Source organism: Elgaria multicarinata, chromosome 9 (assembly GCF_023053635.1).
Source record: "Elgaria multicarinata webbii isolate HBS135686 ecotype San Diego chromosome 9, rElgMul1.1.pri, whole genome shotgun sequence".
Lineage (NCBI taxonomy): Eukaryota > Metazoa > Chordata > Lepidosauria > Squamata > Anguidae > Elgaria > Elgaria multicarinata.
Window position 1 is genome coordinate 58,454,895 of NC_086179.1, and position 17,992 is coordinate 58,472,886.

The following is a 17,992-nucleotide window of genomic DNA, read 5'->3' on the forward strand; positions in this document are numbered from 1 at the left end:
ACTCATTTCATTGCTGTTTTAGACTGCATTATTCATACCACATGAATGTCCAACCTTTTCTGTTATCTTTAAGTAAAATGGGAAGAAAAAGTGGTGGATTACCTGGCAGAAGACCTCTGTCCAAAGACAATTAACTCTTGTGGCTATAGAGACTTTACAGTTTGAGCATTTAAAGCCCTGTTGTAACCCTGATTGGATGGTGATAAAAAAGCATGCTGTTTGATTGTTTATTTTAGACAACCAATTGCAAACTGAAAAGGAATCTCAGATAATTTAGGTGCAGAAAGTTATAAGGATTGCTCTTTTAAAATATTTAATTGCTACTCCGATGGAAATAATGATAATTTATTATTTATTTATTTTAAAATAAATATAAAAAGAGAAAGAACTGCTAGCCTTATTAGAAGATTGGTATTTTCAATTCTATCAGTCTTATATAACTGGCACTACATCTTCCAGGATTGCAAGGTCCCAGGCAAGGTAGCATTTTTACTTGAGAATTTAAGAGCCCTCTCGGTCAGACTTTATAAGAAAACTGGCCTCATTGTGTTCCGCCCAGACCTGGAAGTTAATAGGATGAGAAATGAGCCTTACTAAGAGTAAAATATCAATATGTGTTTTGTACAAGTGAACTCTCCCATGAAAAGGGTTCTTCGAGTCATTCTACCATTGTAGAATCCTAGCATTCTTGTGTCATTTTATGCACCAAGATGGTGAAGACAGTGACAATGACCACCTAAGGAAAACCATCTGCCTTGAACTACAGTAACAATGGAAATACTCTGTAATAGCCCAGTCCTTTGCTCTGTGTCACATGCTACACAGTGGCCCAGGGATCCCAGCATGGAAGCAACAGCTGACCACACACTTGCTTCAGCATTGGGAAAGCTATTCCAGAGCATGTAAATACAGCACTACTTGCTTCAGCAGATTGAGAAGGGTCAGAGGCTGCTAGGTCCTTGTGACTAACCCTTGCACTAAGGAATACTTGCTAGACATTTCTGGTTACATATGGAGGGAAATGGATTATTTACTTTATTACCTTTATATCCCACCCTTTTTCCATTGTGGAATTCAAGGTGGCTACATGTGGTTCCAAGGTGATCTCCCCTCCAAGCACTGACCAGACCCAGACCTGCTTAGCTTCAGCAAGGTCTGCCTCATGTGCCTTCAGACCATGTCTTGGGACCATGTCTTAGGACTGAACTGTCTAGCTTTAACCTTCTCCCCCGTACAGAATTTGCCACTTTGGAACTTTCAAAAGATAGGATTGGCTATCTCTCTTTTACCATCAAGTACTGTGTTCTTATAAGAGAAATTAAGCACACGGAGCATTTTATAATCAGTTATTGCCCAAAATAAGTGTAGGACCCCAATAAATAAAACTTTCTAGGAATGAATCAAAAGCTTATCTGGTGTGAAGCACAAGCCATCCAGCAAGAATGATAGGTCACTTCTTCAACTGTCATAAATAGGAAGCAGTTTATTGTTTATGCTAGTTCGGAGTTCAACAACTTTTGCTATCTTTTCCATTTGCCACAACTACTTGTGCCTGAAAACAGAGACCTTGCAGTGAACTCCACCATCCTTTATTTGGATGCCACGGACTTGAGTTGTGTTATCTTGTTTTCATTGTAAACTTCCTTGGGAGCCATTGTGATGACTGAAGAGTAATCTATAAATAGAGTTGACTATTGAAATGCCCTCCAAGTGTGTCTGCCTTTGGAGACCATTTGGAAACTTCAGCCTGGCCAAAATGCAGCCACTAGATTGTTAACTGGGGGCAGCAGCATATGCCATCTTGACTTGCTACCAATTTGTTTCTGAGTTTAGCATACAATGTTGTCCCAGTGCTAGCACCAATGAAATTGTGCTAGCACAAACCAATGGTTCTTCAATGTAACTGGCAGAGATTTCTCACTGAAATTTGGTGCCAAATCAAGGCCAACTGTTTCTTTCAAAACAAGTACATGGTACCCACAGATTTTGACCTTTGGAGCCCTAAACAGTCTGGGACAGCAGTATCTTCAGAACTATCTTCTCCCATATGACCCTACTAAACTCTAATGTTCACACTGGAGGTGCCATTCTGTGTTCCCCTGCCAGAGACACAGTGGTTGGGCATGACCAACATGGCTGTCTCTGGTTTAGCATCAAGAATATGAGACACCCTCCCAAGGGAGGTCTACATGGTTCCATCTTCCTTCAAGTTTAGGTTATGAAAACATATTTATTCCAACCAGTTTTGGGATTTCTTTTAATGTATTATACATTGTTTTAATCATGACGTGCTGAGCTGGTCTTCTGATTGTCATGGTTTCTAAGTTCTTGTTCTGCTGTTTTTAAATACATATTGAGTGTATTAATTGATGATGATATTTCTCATTAGCTGCTTTGTTTTTCACCTGAAGGTATCTACACTTTTCACCTTCATCTGAAAATATCTGCACTTCAAAACCATGGAAATGACAGATCATCCAAGTGACCCAACTGATACCCACTCTCTTTAAGGGAGAACAGCTTTCAAACCATGCATGATAGATAGATAGATAGATAGATAGATAGATATGACAGGCTGAAGATGTCAGATGGAAAGAGCCTGGAGAATCAAGCCTTCACCCTGTCTGCACAGCTTCTTCCTCTGCATATGCCTTCATCTTGAGCATGCTAAACTGTGATGAAGTTTATGAATCATGGATTCCCTTTTTTGTATATAGCTAGAGAAGAAAGCTGAACAGCATAAAATGCAGCGACTGAAGGTTTTACAGGGAAATTTCAGAAAGGTGCTTGAGAAAAAGGGGGGAAGAGTCTGGAGGAGTTAAGATAAGTTCTCATGTAACATTCACAATTATAGTAAGCTCATGACTCTGATTGGCCACAGCTCTATTACATCTCAGAGGGTCTTTCCCAGCCGTGGAACCTGACAATGCATCCTTTTTTTCTTTCCTTTTTTTCTCTAATTGGAAGTGACAGGGATGAAGCCTGGGATCTTTAGCACAGAAGGCATAAGCACTAAATCAGAGCTAAAAGAAATCCTATCATCATGAATAAACTTTACATTTCAAATTAATAGATAATTCAGTGTAAGAAATCACACTTCTAAGGTTATTCATAATATTTTCTCACTCTATCCTTCTTAAATTCTTTCTCATTTAATTTAGTAACTATTGTTTTCTACTCATAAAAAATAGGCATGTGCTCCGCTCCGATTAGGAGCAGAGAAGCAGTCGCGAATTGGCCTGCTCCGCCTTACCCAGAGGCGGAGTAGAAGCGGAACGCGGACCCCTAGAAGCAAGGCGAAGAGAAGCGCCCATTTTTCGGAGCTCCTATTTCAGGCGGAGCGCTCCGATTGCCATCTTGAAAACATTTCGCCCATAGGATTGCATTACGGGAAATAATCGCGGATAACTGGGTTGTTTTTGAAACTATAGTTCTGAAAATTCTTGTGCTCAGAGAGTCGTGGATGGGGGTCATTTTGAGACTACTCTCAGCTCTCTGCGTCGTGCGGGTCGCGTGCTAGAATTTTTAAAAAATCAGGTAAACAAACGGACAGCGCGGGTCAAACGGCGGTTTTCGCCCATAGGATTGCATTGAGGAAAAGAATTGGGGATAACTGGGTTGTTTTTGAAGCTATCATTCTGAAAATTCTTGTGCACAGAGAGTGGTGGATGGGGGTCATTTTGAGACTACTCTTCCTTCTCTGCGTGGTGCGGGTCGCACGCTAGAATTTTTTTAAAAATCGGCAGGAAAAATACATTTTTCAAAGGGCTGAGGGGCAGAGTCAGCTCCCGGTCATGATGATCCCAAAGTTGGAGGAGGGCATAGGCAAACGGGTAACTTGGGATTCTGGGAAACTTCTCTTTCTTAATCTGAACGGACTTTTCCCAGTGTTTTTTAACACAGTAGCCCCACCAAATGCACAAACACAACCTGAAATCATATACTAAGCCAATAATAAGAGATAGAAACACAGCACTGCTACCCACCCTAACTTTGGGGAACAATTGAAAAGATGTGGTGCAAGGGGATGAGCTCCCCTAGGGCATCTCATTGTGGACGTGCCCCCACTCTCTCCTGTACTGGAAGGCCATCAGAGCCTTCCAAAGAGAGTAACCCGGTGGAGCAATGCCTATCATGAGTCGAAGTGAGCGTTTACTTCTTAGTGGTGGAGCAATGTCTTTCATGAGTTGAACTGACAGCGTTGCTTCTTAAAAGACTGGTCACTAAGACCAGTCAAATTGGCAGCTGCTTCCCCCTCCCCCGGGCACGTCCCCCTATTACTGGTAAAAGACAGATATAGCCTTTTTAAAAAAGTTCTTCTTGTTGTTTATTCAGCAACACTGCTGCTTTTAATTCCACCCCTCCTTTGTTTATTTATTTATTTATTCCATTTTATATGCATTACTGGCTTATCCTTGGCTCACTTCCTTATGCCCCCACAAATGCCAGCTGCATGTCTGCCTGCCTTCCCTCCCTCCTCCCCTGCCCACCTCGCAGGGATGTTGTGTGTGTCTGGCTTTTACTCAGGGGAGAAGTCCTTCCTGCGCTCACTTGGAGTTTTGGAAGTTCCAAATTTTGCAGGTTTAAGCCCCGCCAAAAAACAGGGGATGATGGGACTGCCTTGAGTCTTGGCGTGCGGCGTATGTATCCCTGGATAAGCTTTCATGGTGGTGAGTTTGAGGGTTTTTTTTAACGTGCAAAATTGACGGAGCTATGGAAAGGGGTGTTGGATTTTCATAAATTCCCCAAAAATCAGGGGATGATGGGACTGCTTTGAGTGTGGGCGTCCATGTGGACACATGGATAAGCTGTCATGGTGCTGAGTTTGAGGTTTCTAACATGCAAATTGACGGAGCTATCCCAAGGGGTGTTAATGGGGTGCCCGATTTTCAAAAATTCCCCAAAAATCAGGGGATGATGGGATTGCCTTGAAACTTGGCATGTGTGTGGACACGTGGATAAGCTTTCATGGTGCCGAGTTTGAGGTTTCTAACGTGCAAATTGACGGAGCTATCGAAAGTGGTCTGAATGGGGTGTCCGATTTTCAAAAATTCCCCAAAAATCAGGGGATGATGGGATTGCCTTGAAACTTGGTGTCCATGTGGACACATGGATAAGCTATCATGGTGCCAAGTTTGAGCTTTCTAACATGCAAATTGACCGAGCTATCGAAAGGGGGGTTATGGGTGGTGCGTTAGAGGTTAGAGCCGCGCCAAAAATCAGGGGATGATGGGATTGCCTTGAGTCTGGGCGTCCATGTGGACACATGGATAAGCTTTCATGGTGCTGAGTTTGAGGTTTCTAACATGCAAATTGACGGAGCTATCCCAAGGGGTCTGAATGGGGTGCCCAATTTTCAAAAATTCCCCAAAAATGAGGGGATGATGGGATTGCCTTGAAACTTGGCGTGCGTGTGTATACGTCCATGAGGTGTCATGGTGCCAAACGTGAGGTTTCTAACTTGAACAGAAAAAAGTTGTATAATTTTTTAGCTTTCAATGCAACCCTATGGGGGGGGGGAAAACGGAGCTCCGATCCGGATCCGGAGCTCCGAGCGGAGCGGAGCGGAAGTGGGTGGAGCGGGGGCGGGGCGAAGCAGCCCGCTCTGAAAATCATGGATCTGCAAGTGAAGCGGAGCGAGGGGTCCGTGCACACCCCTAATAAAAAAGCATATGGCATACACAGTGAACTGAACCTTCCAAACATATACGATGAGTATGACATTAGTAATTCACATTCATATATAGTAATCATAATTGAATTTCCCTCTTATTCTCCCTGCCTCATGCACTACAGAAGACATTCTAAGGTGGTTTTTCCCCCCTGAATAGTTACAATTAGTAATAGTTTACTTGGAGGCTCAGCCCTACCACTGGGCAGAGTGAGGTGACTGACTCAGGCAGATGATTTTGAGTGCTATAGAAAGATTGCAAATGGCTGTTGCTGTTATTATTGCACTGCTACTACCAGGGAGGGGGAGAGGTGCTTGTGGGTGTTTCTGCCTCAGGATCCAAAATAACTTGGCTGGCTTTGGGTACTATGCACCTTGACAGAGGTAGGGTAGATGCAGTTGTAGCTCTGTCTCACACAGAAAAACATTGTGGGCAATCTCTGTTTACCTGCAACTGTTTGTACAAAGATAGATTTGAAGTGAAAGTGCCCATACTGACAAGGGGAAATGGCTTAACAGGTCAGGACTGGCACAGGCATTACAATCTTCTACCTATTACATTGGGTGGATTCCTGTCTTTAAAATCTCATTATTGGCATTATTGGCTTAATGGCACAGTGCAAACTGGATCTTCCCATCTAAGTCATCTGGAAACAAAGCAGGGAGAATCCCAACCGTAGAATGTGGTTCTTCTCCATAGAATGTGGAGAAGAGCCTAGTTGTGGGGAAGTGCAATAGAAGCTAGAGGATTGTTGTGACTGAGAAACATTAGGGGCGTTCCTAGATGAGGCCTTAGCGCGCCTTGAGACCCGGTTTCCCTGCTGTGCGTCCAGATGACACACAGGGGAATCCGGGCCCAGGCCGCACTGAGGCCTCCTCTAACGCGCCATAAGCGAAGTCGCTTATGGCGCGCCTTTTTCGCAGCCCCGGCCTCAAGCCGGAGCTGCGAAACGTCTAGGAAGGTCCGTGGCTTTTTGCGGCTACTCGCTTACTTGCGAGTAGCCATGAAAAGCCACGGACCTGGCACAGTGCTCATACGAGCGCTGTGCCCATCGGCCCAGGGGGGAAGAGAGAGGCAGGGGGAAGGATGGCAAGGGGGGATGGCAAGGGGGGAGGGCGGGTGAGAGAGAGAGCGCTGGGCGCCGCTGCCCGAGCAACCAGGCGAGCGGCGCTGCCAAGGCAAGGCCGGGGACAGGGAGAGGGGGCTTTGTTTTTTTAAAAAAACCGGACTTACCTGGTCCGGAGTCTTCGGGCCGCACGTGGCCCCTTTAAACTAAAAAATAAATAAATGGCAGACGCTGCAGGGATCCCGAAGTCCCTGCGCGTCCCGCGTCTGGAAGCCGAGGCGGCGCACGCTAACGTCAGCGCGCCGTCGCCCCGCCTCCCTGCCAGCTTATCCCGGCAGGTCTAGCAAAGCCCTAGATCTATCTCGTTCACATTATTTCTAGAGATGAGAGAGAAACTTTATTGAACAAAGAACTTTTTAATGAATTATTTACACAGCTCTAATACAAACAGCTGAAGATCTATTAGCTTAGATAACAACTGTGGTGCCAAAATTGAGTAATAATACCTGACAGGGGCGTCAGAGTGTTTAATAACAACATGTTTGAATGTGTTAAATAGAACAAAGGTTAAAGCTTAAAAGATAGGGAACATTTTATTTTCTAGTGTTATGTGAACATAAAATTAATCTCTTTGGAACATCCAGTGTAATTATTATTATTACTACTACAAAAGCACAGAATTATCAGAGGTAGAGGGACCATGTTAATAATAACACAAAATCACAGTTCAGTGGGCTTCTCTACTTATATAATGGACACAGTCCTTAATCTAGGTGCTTAACCTTCACTTCATCATAAACAAGTGATATATTAGAGATCTTATTCCAGCAGAACGTCTCTGAATTTACCAGAAGTTATTTCAGGAGTCACTTCAGGTGAAAGAAACCACACAAGATGGGGAGCCTTAACATGGTAATACAATACACCAAGTAACAGGCCTCTGTAGCTTCTTTAACCATTAAAATCTCCCTCAAAGTATTACAAACCAGGGAACTGCAAGATGGGCAACATTCCCTTATGAAGTCACAGATGAGGCCACAGGTTCAGATGAGTGGGTATTATGAGAGGCAAAGTGTTAGAATCAGCTGCTTAAACCCTAGTTCAACTTTCCACAACTTGGAGCCCTCCAGATGATTTTGACTTCAACTCCCATCAGCCCCAGCAAGTATGGTCAATGGTAAAGAATTTTGGGAGTTGTATCCAAAATGTCTGGAGGGCACCAGGTTGGGGAAGGTCCCCTAGTTGGACGTTATGACAACCTGCACCACCCATGGAAAGCCACCATATTTGCCTAACATCATCTATGTCCTGGCTGAAGTTTTATATGGCAATAAATAACCAGGAAGAAGGCAGTTGCAAGCAAGCGATGATAAACATTCCCATATCCACTATGGTGTAAATTCCCAGATGGTTTTCATAGGCAGGAGACAAACAGGAAGCAGAGGCCTTAGAATATGACGAAGATACCTTGCTCAAAAAATGTTCTAGACATGGAGGCTTGGTGGGATTTGGGGGATGACTTTTTAATGGTGTTCCCAAATAGCTGACGTTCAGTAGAACCAGCTACTTCAAAGGACTCACAATATCTCAACCGTGCAGTTCTTCAGGAAAGTAGGACTGTAATCTTTCTTTAATCAATTAAATTGATCAAAATCGTCTTAATCAACTCCAAAAGGTACCACCAACCAACAAAGAAGTGGATTTTAAAAATAAACAAATATATAAATTAATTTTGTATATTACAAAAAAACATAGGCAGCAGGCATTATTTTAGAAGCAGCATTCCCCTTTTCCGGCAAATATTCGAGAAGCCTTCTTCTAAGGTCAGTGCCTAATGATACTCATGCTTCATCTAAAAACAAAAATTATGTGTTTTTTTCTTCAAAACAATTCTTCAGAACTATTTTTTTATTCAGATGAAAATGCATGCATATTAACAGTGCAATCCTATGCATGTTGCTCAGCAGTAAATCCAACTGTGTTCAATAGTGCTTACTCTGCCACTGTGTTCAGTAGGACTTATTTGATTAAGTGTGTTTGGGATTGCAACCGTAATATATCAGATTAATTTAAATTCATTGAAAATTTGGATCAGTCAACCCTAAAAAAGGGAGTAGCCAGGAATGTGAAAAGAGATGAAGGCCATAGCTAGACCTAAGGTTTATCCCTGGATCATCCAGGGGTCAAACCTGTTCATCTAGATGACACACAGGGGATCCAGTGCTCAGGCAGGGGCAAACCCAGGATGATCCCAGGATAAACCTTACATCTAGCTGTGGTCAAAGTCAAAGCATTTCAACAGTGTTGGGACCCCTCTTGCAAAACTAGTGTCCAGATTCTTTAGTGAAGTACTACAATATTTTTGTATTATAATTTGTGTCTTGTGATGAGATTTTTGGGAGCTTCCCATCTCAATATTTTAGACTCAGTTGAGATTTCATACTACCTAACAATCACCAAGCTATGATGATTGAGAATGTTGAAGGTATTGTATGGCCATTCACCGCACTGTTTCCCTGGCCCATGAAAATTGCACTTTCCTATCTTTGGCTAGTGTAAATTATAGCTCAGAGAGACATCTAAATCAGTATAACCATAAATACCTCTGACCATAGTTACTCCAATCTAGACATTAAAACCAATTGTTAATTTTGATTTCATTATCTGGTTTAGAAACTACTATGGCTGGCTATAGCCCTGGTCCTGCCAATAACTGTTAACACTAACTTGGGAGGGAGAGAAAAAGAGCACATGGAAGAGGGAAAGGGAGGACGAGAAATGTAGCAGCCTCCAGGATCCATCTGATTGTTAAACTACAATTCAGCAATTTAGCTGTAAGATGTATGAAATAGTCCTTCCCCATTCAACTACACCAGCTATGTTTTTTGAACTGACTCAATATAATAACACAGAACCATATTAATTTCAAAAATGCCCCTCCTGTTATCAAGGCACATTACCATTACTTAGGTCTCCTTCTCTCTACTTTCAGCACTTTTCGACTTCTAATAAAAAAGGTGATGCCAAAGGATAAACTCCCTGACACAAGGGCACAGTAATGCTTAAAAGGAATGTGGGGGGCGGGGGGAAAGAGAGATGCAAAGACATCTGAAGGAAGCCCATTTTTCTTCTGGAGAGGGAACAGTTTCTCAGGGCTTCCTTCTAGCCAAGGAAGTAGACAGTCCATTTCTCTCCTCAGCAGGATCTGAATAAACATTGTTGCAGATGAGGAAGTAAATAGATGGATTCTCTCCTGTCAGAGTCAAAAGAGCAAAATGGTATCACCCTTGGTGGTGGGAGTTCAACCAAACACAAGAGGTTCCGTCCTCAGCAGGACTCAGCTCAACAATTCAGGTCCACCCTTTTAGCAAAACAAATACAAACAATTCCTTTCTCTGAAGGTTGTTGGAGGGGGGTGGGGGAGGAAAGCCACAAAAGGTTAATGGACCTGGCAGGAGTCAAGTAACACAAATTAAGTTATTCACTGAAGCACTATGCAAAACTGAGAAACCAACAATCCTAGTTGGCTACTTCCAGAAGACTTAGTTCTTTTTGTTTATGTCTGAAGAATAATGACAGTCCTTCCTTAGAAGAAACACACCCTTTTCATCACTACCTCTTATACAACTTCAGTTAATAGACTTGCTGTGACAGTAATCCTAGAAATAAATCAGGTTTTTTCCCTCCTATTTCAACCTTACTTCAACCCTTATTGTTCAAAGAAATGCTATGAAGGCCACATACAGGGCATGTGTAACATTTTGTCCTCTTGTTCTTTCTCAATTTACTTGACTCAAGCCTCACTACTATCAACCTCTTGTGAACCGCAAAAAGAGGACATCTGGGCCCAGACTATCAAACTGGTGGGCTTGACCCAACAGGAATCTGGAATCCTGCTCATGGGATAGCCCATTTTGACATAGCTTTGCCGCATCTATGTGCTATAAAGAGGACATCTGAAAGTGACAGAGAGTTCCAATTGTTGCGTTATCAGCCCTAAAGCAATTGCAGCAGCCCTCCCATGTCTTACACAGAAATGTGTCTACAGATGTATATAATTGTGCTCTCACTGATAAAATCTCCTCTGTTTTATCACCAGATAAGGTTTTAAGTGGGGGAAGAGCCTCCATCATCTTATACAAATATTTGCTTGGCCCATTTTTCCTTGAAAAACATAAAGTGTAAACTATTACAGGGACAAGAGGATTAAAAAAGAAATCCTTTAATCTTTGCCCATTGATTATTAGCAGCAATATCAGTGGTTTTGCTGAAATGCTGCTTGAGAATTAGGCAATGGTTTAAGACTGCAATAGGTCTTGGTTTTATTTTCTGCCAATAAGTTGTCTCCCCATAGTCAACTTAAGAGCTTCTGTTTGTACCTTGAGAAGAATTCTTATCAATTATATGAATCAGTTGTTGATATTTTCCAACAAAGTAAATATTTCAAAGTAGACTGTTTTATAAGAAATGCTACAATGAACTTAACAAAAACATGTATAGAAAACTAGGAATAATATAATATATCCCATTAGTGTAACAACTCAAACCTATAGATTTTTATCCTGAAGCAATTTTCACTGAGTTCTGTTGGAATTTCTCTCAGATAAATGAGCACTACATAGATCACTATGGTGTGATTTTACCTGGAAGTAAATTCCATGGGCAAATGGAACTTTACACAGGTCTAGTGGTTCTTTGTCAACCTGAGTATGCACTGTTCATTCAAAAAGTTTTGTTTGTACACATGAAGTTTGGGATCTGGAAAAATGTGCTCGGTCTCACAGAACAGGAGACTTTAAAAAAAAAAAGTTTCCAACCTTTTTCAATGCATGGACAGATTTAGGAATTTGAAAAACTACTGTGAGCACTGCCATAAAATGCCAAATCATTGGAATTCCACCTTGGTGTCTGTCACATCTATGGATCTTAGGCTGCATCTTGTTCAGCAAAACGTTTGTTGTGTGTCTATTGAACATGACAACATCTCTTTAATAAGGGATTGTCTAATTCAGCTAATTACTGGTGGTACAATAGAGCTAATGCTTCTTTTAAACATATGTTTTGGCAATGTCCAGTAATTGCTTCTTTTTGTGGGGCGGTTATTACACTGATAAATTTTGTACTGGAACAGTCTTTAATATTCACTATTTATTTATTTATTTATTTTATTACATTTTTATACCGCCCAATAGCCAAAACTCTCTGGGTGGTTCACTATTGTACATGCTTTTTTAAATTATTTATCTGCCTCATGGAAATGAACAAATGGTCAGTGTAATCAGATTCTCAGCGCACTTTTGACAACTAAAAGACTGAAATTACAACATTGGAAGGATAAGTGCTCACCTCCTACACTAAGAACCTTACAATGCTTTCAATATTTGAATGGGTAGCTTTTGAAGATGGCTCCTTCAAATAGATATGTATTCGGATATTGGGTCCATTTATGCTGAAGCCTATCTATAACTCCTAGAAAGTTGTAGGCATTTCATACAAATCCATGTGGATATATTTTTAAAAAATGAAAATAAAATAGTCTGCCCCCTTGGACACTCTATTGGGGACCCCCTGCTCTAAAATATGGCTCTGGTTTAGATGGTCTTTTACTTTATTTTCTTTCCATGCAGCCATTTTATTTAAATTCCATAAAAGTGGATCTTTTAGTCAGTGGCTGCAAAACAACAGCTATTGCAGTCTACCTCATGAATCTGATAAAGTGAACCATTGACTAAAAATGTCAGGCAAACATACTATTCTTTGCAGTGTCACAGAAGATTTTCTCTGCTTAATATACTCAATACGCTTGCTTTATTAGAGTCTTTCCCCATTGAATGTCATACAATATTCCATCTTGCTATATTTTCATTTCCCTTAATTTCTCTTCATTTTAGTTTCCTTCCCTATTTGTTCTCAATATCCATTTTCATTACGTGCATTGTATGCTCTTTCCTCTTTTTTACATTCCCTATTTTCTTCCTCCTTTCAGAAGTTTTTCCTTTTTTTCCTTCATTAATATACTCATTCACTTGTTCATTCATTCATTCCAGCTGACAGTCAAGTGAAATGACCAGTGCCACCATTTGGAAGGTGCCAAGTGTCAGGTTTTAGACCATTTCCTAAGGAACAAAAAAGGGAAAATGAGGACAGGAAATCAACTCTAGGATACAAACTGTGCTGACTTCATTTACAAGGAGCAGAACTACACCAGAGCTGATTGATGACAATGATTAGAATAATAATAGATACCTCCTGCTCAACGTTTTTGTATGTGTAGTTCAAAATGGTTTATAAGATTCAATTATTATTATATCCAAAAAAAACTGCTACAAGAAATTTGGGATTAACGAATTGACCAGCCTATTAGAAAGTTGAAAAGATGGAAAGGAGAAAAAAGAATCGGTTTCTCAGCATAATTCTACAGCCTCACCTATAGGGACTAATTGTAATTTCAAATGCACTCTACAAACAAAATTGAGAATGCAGGGGCTGTATCCCATCCATCCTACTTTCTAGCAGGACCCACAACTAGTACAACAGAATGCTAGTGATTTTTGGAGCAGCCAGAAACAAGCAGAAGCATTCATTTCCAAAATGGGGCAGTTCAGCAGAGTTTTCAGAAGGAAGTTCCACTGACCTGATCTGATCTGGAAACAAGTGTTGCCACTTGTTTCCAGGCTAGTTTTTTGAACCACCATTTTCTGTTGCATGAGCTGTGGGTCCCATTTGCTCAACAGATCAAGCAGGATCACAATGGCAGGCTTAGATGCTTCTTAGGTTCCAAGATCACCTCTGAATACTGAATAAATTTGTGTTTTATCCTATGCGTGTTTAGACAGAAAAAATTACTACCACTCCCAGCAGCCCTCAGCAAGTATCTGTAGGATTGTGCCCTTAGAGACACAGCATTTTAGAAAGATACAAAGATAAAATATCTGTAGTGCATGATATTACATATAAATTACATTGTAGTTAATTGTGGAGGAACATGTCTGCATCCAGACTTTCACTCTTATCCCACTATAAGCAATACAAAAATCAACAATCCCCAATGGCACTTTACTTAAATTTGGCTAGGTAGTTATTGGATATACTTATGCTAAAGAAATACTTGATTAGGCTTAACAATTGTTTCAAGCACATTATTTTCAGTTTACATTTGTGCTATGTTTGTGGAACATCAAAATAAATCAATAACCCACAAATCACATGGGTATTTTTTTCTCACTCAGGCTATTATAAATATGATTACAAGATCTCCAACAGTATTAAGGTAACTTGTTACTTGGCAATTTGTGCTTTCAACCAACGGTTCAAATAACAATTTCTAATTTGTCAAATAGAACCAACAGGGAAACAATCCATTTCTTGTTCACTGTGACTCTTGACACCATTTCAGTAAGACCAAAGGACAGCTAGAAGTACATGCTGTTTCACCAGAAATAAACCAGAATAATTTGTTCCACTACAGGGTTTAGTTCAATGCTATCACACTAATTAAATATCCCCATGAATCTTTCAGTTACACAAATCTTTCAGTTAGTTCCCATTGTTAAAAAAGAATACAGTGGAGTGATGTAGTAGCATTTCATGACTACCTGTCATTACATTTTTTATTTTATTTTCCAAGTTATGGAAAATTAACTCAAAAGCCACTAACATCAGCTAAAGAATGTCCATTCACTTCAATGTGAATTGAATTGAACCAGTTATCTATGCCTTAAGCGTGCATTGTTTTTACTTTTAATAAAAGTTTGTATTATTGAAATATCTGACAGTACTCAGTTATTTACTTGTTCATATTGCTGCCTGTGATACTTTTAGAATGCATGCACATACATGCATTGATATCATAAATCTCTGATATGAAGTTTGACCAGAAAAGTTTTCAAATAATTATGCAGTATTTTGGGAGGAGGATGAAGGCAGAATCCAATGGGGTGCTTCTGCCCCCCTCGATTCCCTGCAACCCCTCCAATTCCCTTCCACAAGCACCAAATCCATCACGCAAGCAGCACTCACCGCTTACACATGGGAGTTTTAGCACCTCCTAGGGGAAATGAGCAGAAATGCTCATTTCTGAAGGAGGCGGGTCAACAGAGCTCCATCATGCAAGCTCCGCTGACCTGCCTCTCTCCAGAAAGGAGCATTTGTTTCAGGTTGCCCCATTATGCTGGGGAGCGGGGGGAGGTACTTGTGCAATGCAATCAGCAGGGCAGAAGATAATCAGCAGCATGAGCATCCTGTTGGATTCTGCCCTGGCTCTAGCTCTGAATAAGGAGGATATATTGACACCCATAAAATAGCGTGAAGCCACCTGCAATACTGTCAGTCCAGTCTAAATTAGCCTGGATCTGTGAAGGGCACTGTGTGTTCCATGCTCCTTGAAAGAAGGATGGAATACAAATGTAATAAATAAATCATGCATATGTATCTAAGCCCCATCACATCTAGGTGAAACGCGTGGCTCCCGTCACTTCTCTGTCGCCACGCCAATGTCGTAACAGTCTGGAAGTAACAGTCCAGTAGGGGAGGATCTACACTACTGCTTTAAAGCACTTTATAACAGTTTTGACAACTGTTGGGGCCCAGGACACACTGCATATACAGGTTTCAAAACATTTTCAAAGCGCTTTAAAGTGCTTTAAACCACTTTAAAAGCAGTAGTGTAGATCCCCCCTAGGAGAGAGCAGCAACTGGACTTTTTCTGGGGGTGGGGGTTGCGGCACAACAAAGGCCAGAAGGGGCGGAAGATGCGCGAGAGGCAGACGACATCATGTGAGTAATTCGTGACTGCCCAGTAACGAGCGTGCAGTAAAACACCCGTCGGACGGAGCTTTCTGATATATCCAGATAAATGATGGGGAAAGCTTGTTGTGTGGAAAATAGATCTACTTCCCATGGCCTCCATTAGGGCTTTTTAAGGGTGATATCCATATGCCAGTGGGATGTCAATTTAAAAAATAGGTATGTTTTTTCCAGATTGAGATGATCTGGGGTTTGAGAACTCCTTTCAAGCAGCAGTAGTTCGACTCTCCTTCCCCAGCTCTGGTTATGCTGGTTGTTTTCAGATCATAGAAATCTATAACACTGAATTAGAAGCCTTGTACTGCAGACACTTATCTGTGCCTATCCCCAGTTCTGCCGTCTGACCTTTCCTCTCCAATTCCCTTCATGTAGGTGTTTTATATATATATATATAGGCACAGAGGGAATCATCCAGTAACCATCAGTGTTGCACTGCTTCATTTACATGTAATTCTATTTTGGAAAAAACAGGCAACAAAAAAGAACTCCAATTAACAATGCAACAAGGTCTTTAATTAAGGCAGAAAGTCAATTTACTGGGTAAGCTTGTGAGGAAAAAAAAAGTTAAACAGTCTAAGGAGAAACTCACTATTGAGCGAATTTGAATGTGTAAGTAGCCCGGATCTACACCTCATGTTATGCTGATATGATCCTGTCATTATAACACTATATCCTTCTTGCGCATTTATACCTCGTTGGTACAATGGCTTCTGCTGTGGTATTTTGGATAATGCAGAATAAAACCAAAGTGGAGTGTGTTATCAATGCACTTCAGCACCAGTAAAAACCACTAGATCTACCCTAGCCGGATCATAATCATAATTTTTATTTATTATATATCAATATTGCACACACACACACACTTTTGATTGGAATGTGATCAGAAGCTTCCACATAGGAGATTGATGAAACTATGACATCATAACCTTTAAAAAAGAAAAGATTCTGCCCCCACTTTCTCCATGCCTTCTTGGCCGAGAAGACACAAAGGCAGCATCTACACTACTGTTTCAAAACGGTTTATAACAGTAGTGACAACTGTGCCCAGGACACACTCCATATACAGTTCCTTCAAAATGTTTTCAAAGTGTCATATCCTGCTTGGTGTAGATCAGGCCAAAGGAAGCAGAAATGGTCAAATCTGTCAAACTCAATTTCTTGGTTTCTCTTTTTTTTCAATGTTAAATTCATTATACCCTATTTTTGCATTTTTGTGACCTGTTTGAAGGCCTACACCAACATGTGCATGTATTTCTCAAGTTATACCCATTTTTGTACACACTTCTCGAAATGAACACCATTTTGTACACACACACACACACACACACACACACACACACACACACAAATATATACATTTTGGGGCAAGTGATTTCCTCCCTAAAATTAAGTGGTTCTGTGCACACTTTTCCACACCATATGCCTTTTTTGCACGCTTTATTTGGGAACTGCACCGTGTGACTGTGTCCCAGTGCATGTGTAGGTTGAGTAGTGCAAACTTGGTAGGTTTGCTTTAAAATATAAAGTGAACAAATTTCTCACCCTTCCCTAAAACAGAGTTAAAGATGACTATCCTTTTCCATAACACCACACTCAATTAGCAAAACGTCCAGCTCTTCCTAGGTCTTCGGGAATCTATAGATAAGGAGCCAGGACATCCTCCACTGACCCATCTTCAGTAAGGATTATAGAAACAGCAAGAAAAAGGAGTAGGATCCAGAGCTGGCATCAAAGGTAGCTGGACACCAGCCAAGGGCCCACAGCCCAGCAGGAACCCACAAACAGGAGCCCCCTGGAGTTGTTCCTCCTCTTCACTTCAAGTTGCAGTCTACTTGTTCACCTGGCTCTTGTTCTGGCCCCGGCAATGATAGATGCTGCTGCTTACTTACCCTCTGCCTGCTAAGCAGGGCCAGGCAAAGCTGGTAGTAGGCCCAGGCCAGATGGGAAATGTAGGCCCCATTTCAAACCGCTCATTAAGTATTTTTAATCAGTTCTAAATACATATGAGCTGGAACGATTTATAAAAAAAAGTAATGGCAAGCACTTTTATTGAAGATGTATATAAAACATCACTTCTTCACATTCAGAAATGCTTTATGTGCTTTTCTTTGGGCAAATTCATCATCAACAACAGAAAAATCAAGCAACTTTGCCCAGGGGGACTCAGAGTAGGCCCCCTCAGAATCATAGGCCCATGCCAACTGGGCCCACTGGGCTCCCCTCTGCCCAGCCCTGCTGCTAAGCAAGCAAGTGGTAGCAACAATGAGAAAGAGGATGGAGAGCAATAGCCGCTGGTGACAATGGCAGTCAGAAGGTAGACTCATTGAGGGAGGAGGCCCAGGGAGGGTGCCTCGCTCAAAGGCCCACAAAAAACTGCAGCTGGCACTGGCAGGATGTTCCAGCTGTTGCTAGATGGGAATGGGCACTGCTATGTCAGACTGAGCACCTG

General features: G+C 41.4%; 1 protein-coding gene across 2 annotated transcripts in view; it reads right to left on the minus strand.

Annotated features, from left to right (window-relative positions):
* The window catches only part of SLC16A7 (solute carrier family 16 member 7), a 133,216-nt gene that overhangs the window by 100,260 nt on the left and 14,964 nt on the right, over nucleotides 1–17,992 (minus strand). The window contains exon 1 of one of the 2 annotated variants that reach the window (XM_063133960.1): nucleotides 103–151. The exons of the other annotated variant lie outside the window; for it this stretch is intronic. The gene's annotated coding sequence lies outside the window, so the exon portion shown is untranslated. Of the gene's footprint in view, nucleotides 1–102; nucleotides 152–17,992 lie in introns of those variants that run through there. 2 annotated transcript variants of the gene reach the window in all.